The 24,148-nt window shown below is 36.9% G+C and overlaps 1 pseudogene; it reads right to left on the bottom strand.

Annotated features, from left to right (window-relative positions):
- The window catches only part of LOC144250937 (roundabout homolog 1-like), a 149,742-nt pseudogene extending 126,514 nt beyond the window's left edge, over positions 1-23,228 (bottom strand).
- Between the last annotated feature and the right edge of the window lie 920 nt (positions 23,229-24,148).

Raw genomic sequence — 24,148 nt, 5'->3', positions numbered from 1 at the left:
TTAGCAACTTTTCAGTGTAGGGTATTTTAACAAGACATTATTTCTGATTAGTATTTCATTCATTTAACATTTTCTCAAGAAATTTTATATTGAGCTCCTACCATAGGACACATACAAGGAATACAGCTTGCCCTGAAATGTGTCTTAGGCATGGTTAGAAGTAATGTATACATCATGATTTGAACACATTAGAAATAAAATACTTGGCAAAAAAAAAGTAACTGTGGTAGGATTCAGTAGAACATTCTCCTGAAGACAATACCTTTAAGTTGGAACTTGAAAAATGAGTGAATTAGACAAAGGGGTGGAGGAGGCAGAATATTCTAGGCATATAGAATAGCATGTGCAAAAATAAAGACTTTCATAAATCTGTGAAGCTCTGATATCCAAGTCTGTACATGCACATCTAGTAAATGAATAATGAAAAACTAGAGTAACCATCAAATGCTCATAAGAATTATATTAATAATTGTACTGTGATCTAAATTAACTTGTGTGCTACAACTGAGAATGCCTTAGTTCATTATCATCTTTTCAAAGAGTGCTTTGGCTTCTCAACTAAGTAAGGAATGCTTGCATTTATGTTTTTCTGGTTTTAGTGTCCAGACATGATAAGTGTATATGCAATTATTTAAGTAGATTTATGAGTTTGTGGTAAGGTTCAGGGTGTTCCTTGGGAAGACAAACCAGCCTTTCTCATCTGAATCACAAAATTTCTCAATTCCCGTAAGGATGGTTCATAACTAAAATGTTCTAGACTCATGGGAAAAGAGTTGATTCATAACACCATGGATGCCTTAGAGCATTAGGGCTTAATTCCCTTGTGGAATCACCAGTTGACTATTTCATTGCACAACAATGGTGAGCACAAAACTTAAAACAATTTCTTCATTTTAACACTAGTCTAAATTCTTTAATTACTCATAATATTCACCCATGGTTATTCTGTGAAAACTGGAAATACTCTTACAGTTGTGGATCACATATAGATACAAACAAGGAGAGAGGAGATATAATGCTGGATTTATTTTCATATACATTCAAATGATCTTGCTTATGTGGGATATTTGGAATTATTATGGTACAAATATCCCTGATTTTCCTTCTCCATCAAGTTTTTGATGACCAAATACATAGTGGAGCTCATACTGCTTTACTAACCCAGAGAACTCATTACTAATATGTAGAGAGTGTGTTACAATTGCATGTATTTTCTCATTGTATTCCTATAATAGCTAGGTAAGCTATTAGGCAATTTACTTGGCAGATGCAAACAATGAAATGCATGGAGTTCAAATGACTTTCTTAAGATTATACATTTAACAGATGTGAAAACCTTATAACGCAGTGTTATAATGTGAAAGCCTATGCTGTATTCTATTAATCTAGTGTTTTCAGTTATGAATTTTAAAAATTCAGGATAAGAAATAAATTCATTTTTTAACTCATTTCTTCCTGTTGTTACTGATATACAAGAATTATGTTAGTTTAACTTACACTTATATTTAAAAACACTTAATTTAAAATTTAACTCTTTATAAGATATAAAATATATAATGTGCATTGACCTTTTTTTTGTAAGACACACAGGGGGAAAAAATCTACTTCTGGTTTATCGCCCCTTCAGTTTCCTTTGACCTTCACACAACAGAACTACTTATTTATTTTGCAGGAAAGCAAATTTAACTTCTCAGGGAAGAGGAGCTCCATGACATCAGCTGCATTAAGTGTGTTCATTTCCTCTAGGGAAGAGGAGAAGGAAAGGAAGCTACAGACACTGAACAATGAAAGAAATTGGAAGACCAGATGAAAGCACTAATCGAAGGAAGGAAGGAGGAGCAGATGGTTTAGGAGGGAGACATGTGGGAATTGGGGGGAAAGGAAGCAATTGGCAAGGAGTGGGCTGAATGCCAAATTTGTGAAGGATCTGGAGGACACTAGGGATTTGGATGGGATATGAGTCAGCTGCTTTTTACCAAAATATCGCACCAACAAGGGAAATCAAAGAAACTTGCAAAGATACACAGGATCCAGAAAGGACGGGAAAAAGTTACAAGTAGATAAAATTGCCCCCCCCAAAATGTTTTAAGTTTGAACTGTAGATTTGATGGAAATAAATAACATAACAGATCATTTCCCTACCATCTAAATTATTTTTTTCTTAATCAAGTAAAACACTTAAGACTGCTTTAAGGACAGGTAGGAAGAATAGTAAAAAATTCAAAGACAGCTTATCTCAAAAGAATAATACAAATCATTCGAAAATGTTTATGTCACAAAGGGTTATTATGCCTGATAAGAATTTCAAACATGAAAAGACTAATATCTTTCAAGCTGTCCTTTTTAATACTAAAATAAAATCATTAGAAAAAAATGACAGAGTCGTTAAGAAGAAAATCATCCTAGAATTTCATAATTGAGTCCAGGCAAAACTTACCATGTACACTGTTTTGTATTTACTATGTTTTATTGAATCTACACAAAATTACCAAACCACTAAATCAATTAATTTTTTCTGTAAATTAACTTCCTATTTATTAGATAATTTCTCATAATTGCTTAATCCTTTCCGCCATAACTTTCAAAAAGTGTGCAACTGATGCTTTAAGAAGCTTGTTGATCCACAGCTTGGACTGCTAACTAAAATGTAAATTCAGTTGAATCACTTATTGATTCACAATATCATTTCGGATATCAATTTTTCTTTCCCTAATTGCCAAATGGGAAACAAGTTAATTATTACGCTCTGTATATAATCTCTAATAATTTTTTAGGTAAAACTTCTAGTCTTTAGAATAAATAATTTCAGTTTATCTGAGCTATAAGATTATAATCTTAGGTTGAATTTCACGATTCCTGTGCCATCTTTTGAGAAATTACTAAACTTACCAAATTTTATAGATCTTTGTTATGCTACAAGATTTCATTACTGGAAATAATATGAACTAATTATTGAAATTAACAAGCCTGATTTCAAGATTACCATAACATCTCCATACCATTTCAAATAAGACAAAATTTTATAGTGGAAGCTAAGAGACATAGTCATACTGAGTTGAAATTTACATTGACAGCCTATCAAAATCATCGTATATGTAGCAAAATCTATAGGACCCTGTAGAAAGTGTTATCAACAAACAAAACTAGTTCCCAAATTGTTGTCCCTCTCGCCTACAAATCAATTTGGAATCAGCTAATGCACTAGCAAACTTTCTCTGACAGTGGTGTCTTTAAGTTAAACATGTCAATATGTACACAGAATGATCTGAATGGGGCTTAGCACATAAGAAGTGGTACGTTAAGTTCCTACTACAACCAACATCTTACCACTAACATCTTGTTTTCCCAGGGAAACTGAATTGTGAGGTAACTGTGCACAACTGGAAATAAAATAGCTTATTCATTAAGTAATCAAGTAAATGAAATGAGATAATATAAAACATTAAATATGCGTAAATTCTCAAATACATAATAGCTATTACATTATTGATGTTTGAACAATAACTGTTTCTAAAGCTTTACACGTGTTTGGAAAATTTTAGGTTAAAAATGAAGTACTTTTCAAATTCATTTATGTGATATATTTAAATAGAAGTGCTGAATACAAGCTTTGAAATGTTAACTTGCAACATTCAATAAACATTTCATAGGTATTAAGTACCAAGTGTTGAGAAAGTATTATTATTTCTATCAATATTCACTTAACTAATCTAAAAATGTTTAATTTCTATTCATCGATTATCAGATCTTACACATAAATACATACAACTATAATTTTGTTTTATTGATACAGTGGTATAAATTTGCTATCTCACATTTATTGTATGTTAAGGCAAGTAACATATGTTTGTTCTACAGAGTTTGTGAGGGATTGGTCCCTAGACCCATCTCAGATACCAAAATCTGTGAAGGCTCAAATTGGTGGAGTACTGTATATATATTATGCATAACTTCCTCTATACTTTAAATCTTCTATTGCTTACAATGCTTAATACATTATAAATGTCAGGTACACAGTTATTATATTGTATTGTTTAGGAAATTATGATAAGAAAAAAATCTGTATATGATCATTACAAACACCCCCCCCCTTTTTTTTTGTTTCTGAATATGTTCAACATGTGGATGGTTGAGTCTATGGATATAGAGGCCACAGATATGGACAGCTGACCACAATTGCTCTTGTTTCATTAATTTTCATGTGGATGTCACTGGGTACCTGAATATTTTAGTTTATAAATACATTTATTATGCATCTAAAAATCAAGGAAACAAAATTTTTATAAGCTATCCTCCATAGCAAATTGACAATTTCCTTCCTTGTCTACGCCTGCAATTCCTGTAGCTACCACTAGAGCATTAGCTTTATAGAAGCTCAACAGACAGAATATCAAACTGATGTCTGGAGTCATTATGAAATTGTGTTGGAATCTCTCCATAACTGCACTAATGTAAAACAAACTGACTTTTTCATTAACATAACCATACTAATAACCATGCAATCTAAGCCAACAATTGTAAAATAAGTTACAAATTTTAATAAACTTTATACCTCTTAACAATGTTTTTACCATGAGTATATTTTTCCTCTCTCTTCACTAATTCCAAAACTTTCATTATTTATCTGACAATTTATCTCTCATTCTATTTAGAAATCCAAAATTATACTGAAGGTTTCCTTGGGCCTTTAATAATGTACATATCAACCTTTATTCTACCTAATCCTGTAAGTGACCATCATCATGAATATTTACAACCTTTTATAATCTAGGAAAATATTTGTCATGTCAACTTTATAGTAAATTTAACTTTTTACTTAATTCAAGAGTAATTTTCATTTTTTGATTGAGCAGGAAAATATTGTGCACTATTTTTTAATATTATCATTCTCTTTTTGCACTCCTACAAAATATCTTGAGCTTAAATACAATATTTCCAAAATGTAGTTCAATAAAAGAAGCACATTCCTTCTTGTGCAATTCATAGGAATGCTTTTGTACATCAAAAAGGAAGACTTTATTCCTCTGATTCATCTCTATTGATGAAATATCATTTATTCTAAGTTGCAAACACATGAAGTAAGTCAACTGAAACTAGTCTCTAAGTTAAACTACTTCTGTTTCTAACTATAAATGTAAATATTCATGTCTAAGAAACAACTAGAGGCAAATATTATTTAAGACATCTTTTATTCCAAGAAAAGCTTGCCGGAAGGGTTTTAAAAGATCCTCTTGTCATGTAGAGGAATAAGAAAAGGTGATTTATATATTCTTGGTTTATGATCATCATGGACCTAAAATTTGGCTCAGAATCCAAGCCAATGTATTTTTTAAGAATATAAAAAATACAGGTGCAGCTACAATTCAATTACATTTTTCCCCTTTTTGCAGGGTGTGTCTTTGTTCTCACAGCTGGGAGATGTGTACTTCAAATTTTCAACAAAGAAAGTCACCACATTAAAGATCTCTAGAAATTCCTATAACAAAAACTGTAGCAATAACCATGCAATTTTCAATTGCCTTTCATAAAAATGTAATGTGCTTTAATCTTCTGTTCATTCGTACTCAACACATTTGGCAAAGTACACTAGTAACAGAAATGAAAACAATCATTTGAATACAAAGCTTGGAAAAAAGACTCACATAAAGTATCTGTAACCAACATCTCCTAAGAATTTATTTTCAATTTTTTGAAGTATTAGAAAAAAATTTCAAGCATTCCATTTATGATCTAAGTTTGAAATACTCAATTTTAGTTTTGCCTAAAGGAGGAAAATAAAGCAAAAAACAATTTTGATCTAAATAAAAACACTGACTTTGAAACCAAACTGCCGGTTTTTAATCTATTCATTTCCCCAAATGTATAAATGTGCTTTCTACCTCTAGTGTTTTATCAGTTCAAGAGTCATAATTTATACAAAACACACAGATGGTCACAGAAATAGTAAAAGTTTCAGATGCTACAACTTCCTGGCATATGGAACACTATAGTGGATGATCATTTTGGCAGCATTCAAATGATTTTAAAATTATTTATACATTTTCATCCTGCCATCGTTTCATAGTCATAGGTTATTACAACTCTAAATTGTTTGATTCCCGATTAGAAGTGATTCTTACATTGACTTCACGCTACTCATGTGACTGAGGACTGATGCTTTTTAAATTAGAAGATAGCATCCTTCTAGGCAGCAAAAGTAAATAAAGGTATTATAATGAATTAAGCATTTTCACATAAACCATAAAATTTTGTCTCATTCAATATATGATACAGTAGGACATTCCAAGATTTTTTTTAAATCAGATTTACTACAGCAGTTTAAACTGTGAATGTTACAAAAAAACTAATACACACAGATGCACACACAAAACATCCTTCAAAATTAACATGAACCTTTTTAACATATGAGATTACAATCACTTTTATTTTTATATAATTTATGAGATACAGCATAAGAAGGGTCATCCATGATTGACCACCAAGTCAATAATTCCCATGGTTAATTACCAATCTTCATATTACTACCAGCTACAGTTGACTCAGTTACTGCTGATACCTCCTTAAAATGCAATATTGGTGGCTGCCGTCTGGTTTTCTTCCTTTCTCATTGACTAATCCTTCTCAGTTTCTGCTGTTCTTTCTGCCTCTACTCCCTGAGAGCATGGTCTTAGATCTCTTTCTTTCTATGCATAACCACTCCCTAGATAATTTCAGTCTCCAAATGATGTACATACACTGATGAGTTGCAAATTCATCAGGATTGGCTGCATTATACTGAGGTAAGAAATTCTCAATGATTTAATGCAGCAACAATTTGTTGCTCATTCATTCCTCATGTTGATCACAGAAGATAGAGGTGGGGCAAAAGCTCTGCTGCACATAATTCAGGGGCTGAAGCTCTCAAAGTGTCCTCTATGTTGTAGCTGCTCCACCTAAAACATGTGGCTTCCCTGTTTGCAGAGCGGTGAAGAAGAGCATTCCTGGTTTCACTCAACTACTGAAAATTTCTTTATTTTTCACTTAGAGCCCATAAATCTGAAATAGTCAATTAGGTCTGCTCAAGATCACAGGAGACAGGGAGGATGACATAGGAATGAGTACTCACATATCTACCACAACTTAATTTTTTCTCCTGCCTCAACCTCAACTCTGAATTTCTGATTTACATATCCAACTGCCCATTTGACTTGGATATGTATAAGTATTTCAAAATTCTCTTGTCAAAAACAACCCCTGGTATGTCCTGCCCCAAATCTTCTTCTATAATCTGCATGACAGTTAATAACGTCAAGGGAATGGGTTTATGGCTCAGCAGTAGAGCGCTCACTTCGCATATGCAAGGCACTGGATTTGATCTTCAGCACCACATAAAAATAAATAAATAAATAAAGTTATATAAAAAAAAGATGTCGATGATTGATTTTTAGTGTGATGCTAATTTACTAAATTTTCTAACCTACAAAATATGTTATAAGTGCTTAGAGTAGAAATTCATGTTTACTATCTTCTGAAAGTTTAAAGCTCAGGGATAGGGGAGTAGGAGTGGAAAAACAATCAAAAGCAATATATAGTAGAACAAAGATACTGTGCTGAGTGAAATCCATGTTTTGCTAAGAATGCAGAGTGGGGAAGATTCCATATAGGTGCTGGAAGCCAGGAAGGATTTCTGGAAGAGCAGGGAGCAACTTCCTCATGTCCCCTGCATGGATGTCTGCTGCCCGTGCACATGACCAGATGGTTCTCCTGAGGTGGAAATTATATAGAGCTTCCATTTACCTCGTCCTTTCCAGCTCTGGGAATCGCTTACTTATCATCTGCGCCAATATCAAGGAAAACAGCAAAAGCTAAAATTGAACACTGCTTTCTTACTCCAAGGATTTGACATTCACTTAGAATTCAGGATTCAATACACACATATACACAGTGTCCAGCACAGGCATAGGAGTCAGTGTCTATTTTCGCTGTACAGGTGGTTGTTCACTTGGGGAGATGTACACATTTGCTAACCAAGTTTACACCAGCAAGAGAGACTCTTTTTCCACACTGTATAGCACTAAGAACCAACATATTTCAAGATGAGATAAAGTACGGGTCCTTATTGGCCAACATTATAAGAATGTTCAGTATTGCTCCTTGATACCACAGAGGATGTCGCAGGTCAGCACATGTGGAGATGGGTTTCTTGTCTGTACTACATCTTGGGACCAATCATAATGCTCTTTTCATTTTGAAGGTGATTTTATTTTTGTTCCTTCATTGTCAAGATTGGTTATGTTTGTGAAGAACATGAAGGAAATAGCTTCAAGTTATCCCCCATTCCCCTAAAAAAAATAATAATCTTGGATACAGGTGGCAGGGGAGGGATGCTTTTATACTAGGGTCATTAAAACAAAGTTAAGAACCTATTGATTGGAGATGATGTTAGAATAGTAGTTTTTGGTGAGATTAACCAATCAAATAGGATAAAGCAGATTTGATAGAATAGAATACAGTAGAATATGATGGAAAGAAATGATGTGCTGAGGTCCAGCAAGCAGCAAGATTGGTGTTATTTCAAGAAGCATTTTTATCAGCTGAATGTGTAATCATATACACATGCATGTAGTGTCTGTAGTAAGTGATGTGAAATGTATCTTTTTAAATTTTATGTCATGAAAAATGTAAGTCTAAGCAATTCTGATACACCCCCTACTCCAGATGATATTTTGGGAAAGATTGTGCTCTGTGTCCTGCTTCTTGGATCCTTCTGCCTATCCCAGCTTAACACCCCTGCCCCTCTCCCCCACAGTAGTCTAGAAATGCAAGTGCAGGATCCTTGCTTGGGAAGAGGGAGGTCGTCTGAATGACACCTGCAGAGGTGCCAACACTAAATCATCTACCCTTGCCTTTTCTCTTGTTGCAACAGCCCAGGCTGCTCCTAGGATCATACCTGGGGCTGCACATTTTCTTTCACCAGTGACCCTGAGTACTCGTCTCCAGTTGACCCTACCATAATACCTCTGACCAGACAAATACAGACCTCTGTCATGCCAAAAGGAACTCCTCACATTGATGCTGTGATAGCCCCTCCAGGGCCAGAGGCTGGGTTGATCTACACACCCTACAAATACCTTACACGTTGGCACCAGCCACTTCAGTTCTTGAGTGCCCTTTGAACCCAATGGTGTATGAGGTGCAGTGTCTACTAAAGTCCGAAGGCACAATATGTGTGTCCATCCTTTCCAAAGGATTGTGAATGAAGGTGGAGCTGACACTGGCAACTCAACTATGAACTTCTAATCTCTGAACTCTTTGCCCAGTAATGACCTGACCATGCCTGCCTGCTGATCACTTAAATGGTTATTGCCTTTCCTTGCCTGTGGTCATTGCAGCAGGTAACATTGACAGTGAAAAATGACTCTATGATTTCTTTCATCTTCATGTCAAATATAGTTAATCTGAATATTCTGTATGTTTATCAAATATTTTGTATGTTTTATTATTGGGAAAGTAAATTTATGAAATAATAGATGAGTAACATTTATGAGTAATGTTGGCTCTGAACAAATTTTGAAAACTTAGTTGACAAATTATTGGATCAATGAAAAAGAAGCATGAATTTTGAAATCTGAATGCATTGGTTCTCAGTACTTTTTCTCTTACGTATTTTTTTTAGTTATCAATGAACCTTTATTTTATTTATTTATATGTGGTTTCCAACAATCGTACCCAGTGCTTCACATAGGCTAGGCGAGTGCTCTATCATTGAGCTATATCCCCAGCCCATCATTTAAAAAATATATCAAACAGTTTTAGTTGTAGATGGACACAATGCCTTTATATTATTTATTATATGTAGTGCTTAGGATAAAACCCATGGCCTCACACATGTGAGGTATGTACTCTACCACTTAGCTATAATCCCAATCCCTGTATCATCATTCTTTATTGAATTTACTTCTTATTAAAGTATATAGTTTCAAGACCTTTTCTACAGTATTATGTAATTTTAGCATGGTTAGATTGGAGTGATGCCTATATGTTACCATAGAGCAGACATTTATATTTTGTCTAGACTTTATTATTATCTTAGTAGTTTTCATGCTCTCTCTATATAGAAACCAACCTATTTCCAATGAGAAACATGTCATTTAATGTATTTATCACCATTGATACAAGTTTATAATGTATGTTTCCAACTTGTTTTATATGTATGTGATACATTACAAAAAAATTCTTCTTGAGAAAAGGATACAAAAATGTAAAACCACAATATTTATAAATGAGAATTGCCAATTGTTTCCCAGCCCTTTCTTATATTGGGTGTCTTGAGATACGCTAATGAATGGATCAATTAATTAAACACTTATGAAATTTAGTTGGGATTTCACTTAGCTTGCAATTTAATTATTCATTTTATTTCTCCTACTCACCCACATTGTTAATTTAGTGAATGTTATAATACCAACCTGAAAAACAACCTAAAAAGCAAACTGAGGGGTATGGGAGGAGAGTACTGATGGTGATGGGGGTCACCAGGGTAACTACTTTGTAATTCATTGAGATCTACCTCAGGCATATCTACCTCTTTTTAGTGTGTTTTATTTTATAGAATGAGTTGAAAAAGAAACTCTTATCAAGGAAATATAATTTTATATAAAAATTTAACAAGAAGGACTAATATTAAAATTATTAAAGAACACACAAATCTGTAAATTCTATACATAATAGATTGTTATGTCTTTGGAACCATAAAAACAGCTCCTGCTCCACGTCTTGCTGGTTAATTCCAGGTGCGGTGCACTATAGGTATCATCTCTCCTATGTTCCAGGGCCGAAATTACTTCTCTCCCAGGTGTTTTACAGTCTATCACACAGAATCAGGTAAAAAGGTCACTTGGGATGAGTTGCTGGCCACAGAGAGTGGCCAGGACCACAATTGTTCTCAGGAAATGCAAGATGAATTTGGGCCCTGATCTCTCCTGGGGTCTGGGCAGGGAGCACTGAGGCTGGTATGCTGCCCTCAGCTTAGGGTATTGTCTATGGTCAGAGAGTGTCTATGAGTGTCCTCAGGAGGAAATTCCCATAGACATTCACCTTTAGAACCTTCTGAAGCTGCTCCCCTAGAGAGTAAACATGAGGCAATGGGAAGGGTTCTCTAGGACATTTGGGTGTAAAGGCTGAGTAGCATACATCTGGGACCCTGAGGAGCAGCACCTGTGATGACACATGGTGGAGCAAGGACCCTGGCTCCTCCAGCCCTACCCTCTTTAGCCCTATCCTCAGACAGCTCTATGCACTGATTCTAATAAAATTGTACCTCCCCTTGCAAGGCCATGGTCACATGCAACTGGGGACACTTGAGTGCTCTAATTTCTTCTGATTCACTGCATAAAGTACAACAAAGAAATTTAAGAAAGCAATGGAGAATATTTTAATTTTGACCTCTGCTCTCCCTCCCATTTTTTTCCACACTCAAATTGCCACTTCCTAAACTGCTTCATCACTTTTGCTGCAATGAGCCCACATTTTAAACCAGGAGAGGGCCCCTGGAAACAATTCATGTTATGGGAACTACTTTCCAACTGTGTAATCTTGACCTAGTAAAGGAAGGGTAAATTCATGCATGCTCAGAGCCAGCAAAGGCAGGAGAACCCAGCTATTCAGTGGTCAGTAAAACAGAACCATATGGTTCCTGTCTCATGCATCAGGCAACAACTCAATACTTCTGAAGCCCCCTGCACTCAAGCTCAGTGCATGGACATGCAGTATTGCTCAGCATGATTCAGTGGTGTGGCCTGTGGTCAAAACCAGGGCAAGACTAAGAATGCTAGTGCAGAGAGATTTAACAGAAATTAAAGGTACAAGGACCTCAAAAATCTGAATGAGGAAAGCACATTTAGAAAAGTCATAAATGTGGGAAATATGAAACATATAAAAGCTACAGAAGCTGTACATAAGAAAGGATAAATAAGAGAACCAATAGGAAATCAATTATGTACAGATTTCTGGTCCTTTTCTCCTCCTCTTTCTCCTCCTCTTTCTCCTCCTCCTTCTCTTTATCCTTCCCTTCCTCCTCCTCCTCCTCCTCCTCCTCCTCCTCCTCCTCCTCCTCCTCCCCCTCCTCCTCTGCATCAGTTTCTATGTCTTCTCTGTGTACCATGGCCATGATGGTGATGATGTGGTCTTAGAAAAAGGAAAAGCAGAGTTAAAGTCAAGGTGAGAACTTGAGTTGCTCCTGCTCCTGGTGTCCTAGAGCCAAAGTCTCAGCTCTGCATTCTTCATCTTGTCTGCACTCCTGTCTCCTAGCCTCCATCACCTCACCTCTGCAATGAGAAATAGATCTAGGATCCCAAGAGCTCTTTTCCAGTTCACATTCTGTCACTGTACTCAGTAGGGATGTCTGTGTCATCATTTTTCTACAAGAGGCCGCCACAGTCTCCCTGATTTTCTGGAATTAGGCCTCTTGAATACAAGCACATTCAGATTTTCCTCCTACTCACAGGGCTTGGGAATTAGATAAAGACTGGAGGTTAGACATGTTGAAGGAGGAACTTCTCCCCACTATTTTACAGGAGAACACAGTGTCCTGTTCAGGGAGCACTGAAACAATTTTCTTTAAGTCCCTCACAGTTGGGAGTTTATTTTAAACCAGGAGTAGACAAAACATAGAAGAGAAAGTGCTGCTCTAAGAAGAGAACATGCAGAGGGAATTAGTGACTATTTATTTACTGCTTAGCACTAGTGAGAGCTTCAATTACAGTTTCACAAAGTCACTTTATGAAAGTGTGTTCCACTAGATTCCTTCGGTTGTGCATCAAACCTAAAGTACATATTAATTCTTTCATGCAAAATGCCAAAAAAAAATAGCCAATAATAAAAGCCAAGCTACATGACGACTATTAACTGTTATTTTTATAAAAGCAATACATATTTCTGTTTATTTCTATTTCATGCCCACTCTTCATTTTCCACATGAGTTAGGGGAACTAAACTCCTAGAAGGAAACTTTTCCCATTTTGTCATACCCTTAGGGCTGTTCCTACCTGCAGTCTCTTCCTCGTCACTGCTTGAATCATAAACTTTGCTCCATGTCCAACCTTTAGAGACACAAAAATCAGCAAGAGCATTACTTAAGATTGTCTCATGCATTCTTTGTCACAATTAAGCTCATGATGGTAAATTGGGTTCATGATATTTGTACTGCACAGAATTGTGTGATTGAGGCTTGGTCCTTAGTATGGTCATGAAGACAGTTGTGACACCTGTATGAGGAAGGGTTTGCTTGGAGGTGATGAGGTCTTTTAAGGGTATGAGACTCAGAAGTAGGAATATAGTTTTGTCAAACCCTTGTTAGATCCTGGTTATATAAGAAGAGAAAATGAATCATCTGATCCCTGCTGGCTTCCTATCTCCCCATGTGATGTCTCCCTCCTGCACCTGCATCCATGCTGACACCACCAATTATGAAATGCAGCTAAGAGGGCATTCACTAAAGCCAAGTGTTTGCCAGTGCCATGCTCTTGTATCTCCAGAACTGTAAGCTAAACCACCTGTATAAATTATTTAGTCTCAAGGGTTTTCTTATTAGCAAGAAAAACAGAGTCATACTAATATTAATAGTATCACCTTGATCTCTGTTGTGGCTTCTTAGACCCTCTCTTAGCTCTGGGGAGTCAGAGGCCTCAAACAGGATGCTGCAAACAATTGAAAACCTTCAAGATTGAGAGTGGAACTGAAGGAGTCAAATTTTAATTACTTACTTCCATTGGCACATTATTACTCTCTCCTTGAAACAGACCAAGCTGACATGCTAACTGTGATGCCAACAGTTTCAGGAATACAAACTCACAGAACAAATACTGTGCCATCATCACAGCAGCGGCCCACAAGAGAGTGGCTCACTGCCTTAGGCACATGGGTCTACTGGCCACTTGAAATGTGGAACTTGGATGAGACTTTGAAGGTTTTTAATCAAAAATTAAATAAAATTAAAAATACACACCATATCCAAATAGTGATTGCTATTTTGTATGGCCAAGACCTGGAGTTCGAAAATGAAGCAAGCATGAATTTCCTTCCCCTGGGTTTCCTTGGATAGCTGTTTGCTAGCTTAACCTCACTCCTCATTTGTAAGTAGACTGTAGACTCATGCAAAAGGGCCAGGAACTCTCTGAGGGACTGAGGACTCTGCATCAACAAAATCAACATTAAAATCCAGATGACTCCCCATAAGGTCAGGCTATCCCACCTAGAGCTGATGAGAAATGTGGGTGCAGAGCTTGGACACAATGCTATCTTCTAAACTTCCCTAATGATTCTGGCTGGTTCTGGTGAGATCCCAGGTGGACAAGTGGCTCACTGTGAAGCCCCACATGCTGGACAAGAGAGGTTTTAGCACAGAGTGGCACTCAACAAATGCTGATAGGGACTAAGATGAAGACACTATGCCCAGGGATGAGCTCAGAAATGAGGAGGAATGACAAGCTCAGTGGTTCCACCCTCCCAGTGACCAGTCAGTGTCAGTGTCCATGTATGTATGATTAGGAGGACCTGGATAGCATTTGAGAGCAACAATGTGAAGACATTTCAGAGACACTGTCAATGTGATATCCTGCAGGGCACACAGGAAGCAGCACAGACCTAAACTGTGGGATCAGACACCACTGCTGAGCTGAGCTTGACCTTCACTGGAGCCCATCTTTAGCTCTGTAACTAGATGAGCTGCAGTTGCATTGGTCATCCTTGATGAAAATCCCTCCAGTTTAAACATGTTTCCCATAAAGTGTTGTCTACCAAACGACCCAAAAATGCAGGTTTCAATGTCAGTTGGAACATGCAAACAAATCCCTTCCTTAGCTACAGGAAACTCTGTCCTGTGCATCTTCCCTGTCTCAGATTCCTACCATAAGTGAGCACAGAGTGCTGGTGGACCTGAAGGTCACTGTTAAGGATTGACCCTGTCCAGAACTTTGTGCTTAGAATAGGATTGGAAAATGAATTCTGACACCTCTCAGAGAAAATGTATATGAACGTGAAAAACTGTCATGAGTGAAGTGTGATGAACAATCAAATGCCCTGACTAAATACAGGGCCTATTGACAGGTGAGGTTTGTTATTAAGTGAAGTTGCTACTGGTGCAGTGACAGGAATGAAACTGAGCTTTTTCTTATTGAATGTCATGAAAATTTTCCAGGTTTGGATGGGATATATTTTGAAGGTTAATTGAGGTATTCTTGGCATGGAATGAACTGCACCCATGGAAAGTTTATCATTTGCTCTATTTACTCATATGCAAAATCATGATCTAATGGACATGGCATTTTTTGTTTAAACATGTGGACTTTGGCATCTTGGTGTGTATATATATCTAGAGAAACACACAAATGTGCAAAAACAAATGCACAGGCACACTCAGAATCAAGTGACATGGATGTACACAGAGCAACACATACAATTCTCTCATGGAACTAACCACAACATTCAACTCACACAGGTGCTATTAGGAAATATGGAGAATGGCCATAGTTTTTTATTTTTTATTTTTTTTTGTGTGGGGGGTGTCTCTGTGTTTGTGTGTTTTTTTTTAAAATCAATTTGGACCACAATCTCCTCACTTCTCATTCTCAAGGAGGTAGTGGAATTACTTAGACTCTGCATTCAAAAGGAAGGAAGACTGTCTGACCCTTGGCATCATTTACATTTTGCATCAGAAAGAGATTGAGGCCAGGATACATACCACTTATGGCTCCTCTTGAATCCTCCTATGAATACAGAAAAGGAGTCACTATGAATGTTAAGCCATGCTCTGTCCTGTGTGTACAAGTCTTTTTATTTTTAATTGGTGACATTAGAAAATCCAATGAGAAAGTGGTCAAGTCAAGGGAACTCAAAGGCAAGGACAAAGCAAATGTGCACTCACCAAATGACACAAGGTTCTATAGGGGAATTTGTGTTACAGGCCTAGATTAGGTGATAAATAAGGAATTCAGTGGCCAGGAGGGAAAACCACAGCCAGACACAGAGCTTGTTATCATACAGTGTGTGGCTGATATTCTTTCTCATTAATGTTGCCTTCAGTGTGGTCTCAGTTGGCCATAGACACCCCCATGAAAATCTGCACACTCAGAAAATTGTTTATATCATCTCCAAGAAATCAAATCATATTACAAGGGAAAGAGGAACTAAAAAGCAACACTTGGATTTCAGAGGAAGATAAGCAAACTTACCATGGCTTTTGATGGGGACTCCTGACCCATGCCTTCTCCAGAAATGAACTCCACCATGCCATTTGGGGGAACTAGGAGGATGCAGAATGACTATTATTATACAACTTATTGCTTGTGAATTGTTCAGGGCATTTCTTGATATTGTCAGCAATGAAAATACACAGCAAAAAAAGAACAAGAATGAATGAGAATCAGAGCCTTTGGTTTTCCAGCTAGACTAGAACCACATGTGATATGTACTTTTGAAATTTTGTACCCCTAGGTGTATATCTTTCTAGAGATGACCACTGAGTCCACTTTAAAAGTATGGAAAATATTTCACATCTCAGTAGGAGTTATGAGTACACTAATATATTGGAATAACCTGGAGTGTGATATATCACTAAATGATGAATACATTCCCCTTTCCAAAGCATTACCATCAGAACAATTTTCTGAATTCTTATATCTTCTATAACTTGCATTCTCCAGAATGGATCTTTTGACTCAGCATCATCTCTATCTACAGAGTAGGCCTAGTAACCAGAATTTAATATCTGGGTGTCATGAAATGTGAAGGAATTGTATCATAAAAATCATGCATTAGTGTGGGTTTTTATTTTTAAAAAATGGAATTTTGTACTGGGCATGTTAGAACAGAATTTCTGAGGAAGCTTCCACAGTTTCACAAATGCATACACAATTATTACACAAGGACATGCTCAGAGATGCCTCCCCACCTTCATTCTCTTAAATGCACACTACCAAAAAGATAGCTGTTTCAGGATCATGGTAGATGGCCATAATCCTTCACTGGTTTTTCGCTTTGTCAGCACATCCCAATCCTCAATTCCAAAAGAAATCTAAATCCAAGATAAATGTTTACATAGAAACAGGAAGGAATGTCTGATCTATCTAAGTATAGAGATTTTCCTCAGCATGTTAGAGAGTTCAGAATACTTACATTTCTCATTTGCTGCAGAGGCTACCTGTAGTTACAGAAAGGAAGACAGTGTGAGCAGGAGATCATTTGCCCAAGTCTACTGTTGGCTGTGGTGACATTAAATAACTAGATGTGAAATAGCATTTGGGGCACAGATCACAAAGTAAGGCAGAGAGGGAACTTGTGAATAGACTTGAGCTTTGCATGAGGGATTTCTCAGGTACAATTTGATGACATGCACAAAATTCATTTTCTACCAAGGAAAAGTGCCACTGAGGAAAATGCTCACTACAATCATTTGACAATGGTTGTTCTCATATGTGAATGTCATCTTGAATCATTCTCACAGGGAATAGATGTGCAGTTGTAATTCCACCACATATGAGTCACCTATAATGAACACTGTCATATTTTCATGCATGAATTTGAAGTAAAAGGAAAAGAACAACACTTATATCTTAGACAAAGAAGGGTCACATTACCTCAGCAATATAATTTATTTGGTCTCCTCCCAAATCCATCGATGCTACTTGCATGATGGCCTGATTGCAATCTAGGGAAATACAGGGTCATTGTCAGTACATTGGTTTGATGTTGAATTACTCCAGAGGCTTCCTTACTGTTGACATGGATCTAGAGTGTATGGAGATGGTTGTTTAACACACACAGGCTCCATTGCTGCTGGAATATGATTGTTTCTGAATGGCAAGAGAAGGAGCATACCAGGAAACAAAAATTTAAAATACAGAATAAATGGAAGGAACTACAATGAGAAATGAAATATTCTATGGATACACTAGTAGTTTCAGCATTCCTTCATAACACTTTACAGATCCATCAGGAAGAAAAGAAAAAGTATACTCTTGAATCATTCAAGAGTGGGTCATATTACTTCCACCCCAATACATGTTTAAGTCCTAACTCCAGTACCTCCAAATTTTACTGGGTTTGAAAAGAGAGTCATTGTGATCTTAGCAATTAAAAGTATCCTCCTTGAACAGGGTGGACCCATTCCCCAAATAGGGCATCTGTTCTCATAAAAAGATGGGGCACATTCATGAGGGACTAATGCCATGTGATGATGGAAGCAGAGAGTAAAGTGCTGCAGTTGAAAACCAAGCAGAACAATGATGGCCACCAAACCAGTAGAAGTTAAGAATGGGCAGGAAAAATTCTTCCCTAAAGTTTTCAGAAGTAGCATGTTTCTGCTAACAGGTCAATGTGGGATTGCTAGGGAATAGAGCTCTAAGATAGTATAGTTGCGTTACTTCAACCCAAGAATGCTGGTACTTAGATTTGGAAATCCTAGGAGTTTACCAACACCATTATCATTCACATTGATCTAATTGGCATTTGTACAAGTACTTCATAAAACCATGAGAGAATAAAATTTGTTTTCAAGTTCACCTGAGTTATTCATCAAGATAAGAGTATATTTTGGCCTTAAACATTCCTTGGTGTCTTAAGATATTGTGCAAATTTGCTGTCAGGAAAAGGGAAATTGGCAGATTGGAGGAAGGATGCACCCAGACTTAGAAGGCAAGAAGACTGCTTCTCAGTGAGGGGGAAACTAAAGGAACTCACTAAAACTTAATAGTGAATGGAGAAAAATCATAGAGGCATATTAAGTCAGAAAATTAAGTAAAAAAAATAATGCATTGCAAAATGGAAACAAATTTAAGGTAGAGAGAACATTTATTTCTTGCAGCTCCACAACCTGTGATGTAAACAGTGTGAATAGTCCTTCCCTTCAGGTAGGCAAAAGAGGGGTTTCACTAAAACTCAATAGTGGACACTCAGGGAGTCTTAGAGAATCAGAAACTTGGGTACATTAAATAAAGACCAAAAAAAAAGTACTTGGGATCTAAGCTGGTGGTGGCAGAAGCAGCACCTGCTACAGCAGCAGGAATAATGGCACTGCTAGATCACATAGGGAGGGAACATACACAGAAACAAAATAGACAGATTTAGTTAAAAATCCTGAGGTCAGAGAGGCAGCATTTACTTGGCTGAAGAAGAGACTTCTCTGCACTGTACACTGGTGCAAGAAGGAAGCTCTGTGATTCCCACTATCCCCAGAGAGCAAAGCAGGAGCCTTCTTGACACAGCCAAGTTGATGGTGCCAAGAATTTTCACCAGAAGAATTCTAGACTTAGTGAATTTAGCAATGTATCAGGACCGAAGATCAGCACTCATAAATCAATAGCAATACTATATTACAACATTGATGGCACTGATATAGAATTCCAAAAACTATCCCTTTTACAATATTCTGAAAAAGCCTCTGAGAATGAATATACCCAAGAGGGTGTAAGATGTCTACAATGAAAACTATAGAACACTGAAAAAAATGGAAGTTGATCTTAGAAGGTGCAAAGAACTTCTGTGTTCTTGGATAGCCAGAATTAATATTGTCAAAGTGGCCATACTATCAACAGCAATATACAGATTCAATGAATTCAATACAATCCCCTTCAAACTACCAATAACGTTCCTTACAGTATTGAAAAACCAACCGGGAAATTCACTTGGGATAACAACAACAACAACAATTTGCCAAAGCATATCTGAGCAAGAAAAATTATTGTGAAAGCCATCACAATACCCAATTTTAAATTATACTATAGAGATGAGTAGCAAAAACAGTATGGTATTGAACTGAAAATAGATATGAAGATCCATGAAATAGAATATACCACACAGAGACAACCCACCTGATACAGCCACCTGATCCCTGAGACAAGGGCACCAAAATATATGTTAGAGAGGACATCATGTTTTAAACAAATAGTGTTGGGAAAACTGGATACCCATAGAAATACTGGCAAGGATAGGAGAAATAGTGTACACCAACACAATGCTGGTAGACTGTAAATTATTAGGACAACTCTGGAAACCAATGTGGGGATTCATGAAAAATCCAAGAATGAAACACACAAGGCTCAGCTATTACATTCCTTTTTGCTTATTCTCTAGAACTGCAAGCCAGCATAATATAGTGATACAATCACTTCAATGTTTGTAGCATTCGCCATAAATACATTTAAGATCAATCCAAGTGTCCATCAACAGTTGAATGAATCAAGTGCACAAAATTAAAAGGTAACTAGATCTTTACTTCTGGACCTGCAGCACTGCTGAATGACTCAAAGCACATCATTTTGTACACATCAAACTAAAAAAAATGGAATTCTATATAAACTAGAATCATTATTGCAGAGTGGAAACAATGACAGGATTTCCAAGGTACCTTTTTTGGACTTTTCCTTGGGCACAAGGATGTTTGGGGGCAACAGGTGGACCCCTCTGGACCAAGGCCTGTGGATCCATTCTGTGTGCTTTGATGTTTTCCAGTGCTCACGTGGGAGGCAAGAGCCTGGGAAATGGGATAAAACAGAGTTAGCTGTTGACAACGTACTAGCAAGAAAAGCAATGGGTTATCAATTATTCAAATAATGATTGAAACAGTTTTAATTTTTAAGTGATAATTGTAAATATCTGGGGGTATAATTTGAGCTTTGAATTCAAGTATATATTATACACAAAGAGCATGCCCAGCATCTTAAATATTTCTTGTATTTTTTTTCCCAGTGAGAAGAACTCTGTCATTTTCATCAACAAAGTTGATAATTACATTAATTGAAATAGGTCAGGCACAGAAGGACAAATGCTGCAAAATATCACTCTTTCATGGAGACTGGAAAATTGATGGCATAGAAAGTGAGAGTAGAATATTAGTTAGTACAGTAGGGGAGACAATGTTACAATGGAATATTAGACAAAAATTCTGATGTATTTTTGCAGTCTGTGAACAGAGTTAAATATAACAAAATCTGGGTCTGGGGTTGTAGTTCATTTGGAGAGTGCTTGCCTAGCATGTGTGAGGCACAGAGTGTGATTGTCAGCACCACATTTAAATAAATAAATAAATAAATAAATAAATAAATGTGCATAAATAACTAATACAAATTTTAAAATATAACAAAATCTATGTTTAAAAAAATTTCAAGGAGGGATGTGAATATTCTTAGATTTCACACTACTGAGCTCATTTTTCACCATTGGGGCAGCAAAGCACCTATGACAGATTGGGCTTTAGGATGAAATTGCAATGTGTGGGGTCTAAAACCCAACAAAATATTGTATTCACAAACACAATTACTAAGGTGGAATCATAGAAAGGCAGAGGAAACAGTGACCATCAGCAGAGGCTGTGGTTATGTGGCTTTTGTTCAAATCCTACCTCAAAAATTACATACCTGTACAGTTAAATAAACCCTTCTGTCTCTCAATTGTTTGCAAAAAGTGTGCATCTGATCCATGTAATGGTATAACGCTGACAATGATTACATCCATGCATCCTTAAGAGGACTGGTGCTTCATATGGGTGCTAATGTGTCCTGTCATTAAATAGGACACTTCATTAAATGTGTGGGAAAAAAAGCTCAATCATTGACAGTGTTTGAACAGAGAGGTGTCAAACTGAGGTCATCCTCCAGAGCAATGGGTGAAGAAAATCTATTCCTCATTCTGTAAAGCTCATGGAGAATATCTATGACCTCCTGGGACTACATGTCAGACTGAAGGGATGGGTGAAACAGAGTCTGTCCACCACAATTTTGAGTTTAGGTGTTTGTAATTTGGAGATTTTATGTGACTTGCCTAGATTCACAACAGTGATGAGCGGTGGATGTGGGACAGGAATGTAGCTATTTACATGGGACCAGAGATTCCTGAGCACTTGAGTCCTCTAGTGGATTTCCTAGAACCAGGAAGCCAGAACTCTTCTCAGTCTTTCTCAAATACTCCTCCCCTGAAGCCTCTTTAGTATGAGGATTCAGTAGCAGAAGTTTGAATTATACTAAGAGAAAAGTTCCAGTCATAACCCAGGCTTCTGCCTCTTCAACAAAATTACTGACTTAAAAAATGATGATTTCATGCAAATGAAGCCTATCTGAAGGTCAAGAGTAGAGTCCACACTTGTAGCCACCCTCCCCCAGGGCCTTCTCACTGCCAGCTTCCTCTCAGTGAGCCATCCTGATGAGTAGTTGATGACCCAAATCATCAGGGCTCTGTAGGGCTCACAAACTGAGAACGTAGGACATTCTAAACCAACTGCCACTTGATGGATGTGCCACGAATGAAGATTCCTTGTGCTTTTCTCACCTGTATGGCTTGTTAATGTGAATTAATGGGAGAAAACAGATACCCTGGAATGATGTTTTGGTGTTTCCATTTCAAAATATTAGTCTGTCTGCAGACTAATATTCTGGCTATCACCTGAGCATCCAGACAAGGCCTGGTTGAAAACGTGGTTGCTGTAGATTCACCAGCTCTGATCTGGCATATTCCATCTCCTGGTCTTCCACACCTCTTCATAGATCCTGCAGGGCCAGAGGCCATACTTATCTGCCTACATGGATCCACCAGTAACTACAACCTGTGAACCTCCACCAATGGATCCTCCTTGAAAATCCCTGAGACCCTCATTTCCTCCATTATCGATGACCCTCCTTTGACCTCACAGCACTGTCCTTTCTGCCTCCTTCCCAGTAGCCCCCGAACATCAGGGATCCTGTAGTCATCAACCACTTGGAAACTTTCCCTGAAATCTCACTCCTCTTTCCTTTCTACAAATGTCTTAATTTAAACTTCTCTAATATTATGTTTAGATCTTCATATACATTCAATTGAGTATGGCCCCTAATTGCCCTTTCATGGGATATATATTGCCTTACTTAGCATCCATATACTCTCTCTCACTTTATTTCTTCACCTCATGAAAGCAAGATAGATGTCCTCCCCCTATTTATTTATTCATTTTAAGAGCACACATGATATTAGCATTAGGAATTGTTCATTTTTCTAAATTTAGAAAAGCATTTCAAATAACCAGGTCAATAGTACAAGCAAATATATGAATTGAGTGATAAAACAATATTATCAAATACTTATATCTTAGGAGAGAACATTCAGGGTCAGAGATGAAAAACATCAAGAGAAAAATATATTCAGTAAACATTAACTGCCCTTTGAAGAAACAGACTTAAAAATATCACTGACAAAATACCTTCCCCACAGCAGTTTAGATTTCCCATGGCCGACCAGGAACTCAAAACCTCCCTACTCTTCTCTAACTCTAACTGATACCAACTCACTCGCTAGATCAACTGAGTGGAAATGGAAGGTAAGATATGTATCCCACATTACCATGGTGACTGGTCAACATGGAACTTTCATTGTGAGCACATGCCACATTCTGAGCTGCAACTATTCTCTTAGAAAGTGTATTTTCATGTCCAAGTGTTTTATTGGAGAGTGTGTGGTTATTGCTTTAAAAACTGACACCTAGACCCATACATTAATATTCTGTATTTATGAAAATATGTTAAATCAGGAAAAAGGATTTTGCTCTTCAAATATTGTGATCATATAATTAGGAGTTGCAAGGGAGGCATAGCTATGATTTTGAGAATCAAAATAGATTCCATTTCTGCTTTGAATGCCAAACCTACAGATGTCTCAATCTTTCTGAATCTCCAGACATTTTTAGATAGAAAAATTTAAAACTTCTTTTTGATTCAGAATGAAAATATACACAAAGAATTGTATTTTAATAATTGGAGAGATTTTCTGGTGGGATTTCAAGATTACATCCCCCTTACTTGAAATTTGAAAACAAAACTATTTTCTATTTAGTAGGATCTAATCCAGTCATTTGAATTAATCTTCTTCTTCCATGACTCCTGATGATGAATCTATTTTTTTGCTTATCACATGACCCTGTCATCTCATACCACAAGAAATCATGCTTGAAGATGGCCATGATGAGCTCTAAACAAACAAGGTATGCAATACCTCTACATTGTAAACACTATCTATGCTAAGCCCAAGGCCAACATCATTCTAAATGAGAAAAACAGAAAGCATTTTCTCTAATGAAACTCAAGCAAGACTGGGATGTCCTCTTTCATCCCTTCTATTCAATATAATCCTTAAACTCTAGTCAGAGGAATCA

The sequence above is a fragment of the Urocitellus parryii genome, chromosome Y, assembly GCF_045843805.1.
Source record: "Urocitellus parryii isolate mUroPar1 chromosome Y, mUroPar1.hap1, whole genome shotgun sequence".
Taxonomy (NCBI): Eukaryota; Metazoa; Chordata; class Mammalia; order Rodentia; family Sciuridae; genus Urocitellus; species Urocitellus parryii.
Note: the sequence above shows the minus strand (reverse complement) of the source record. Positions and strands in the feature narration are given on the sequence as shown.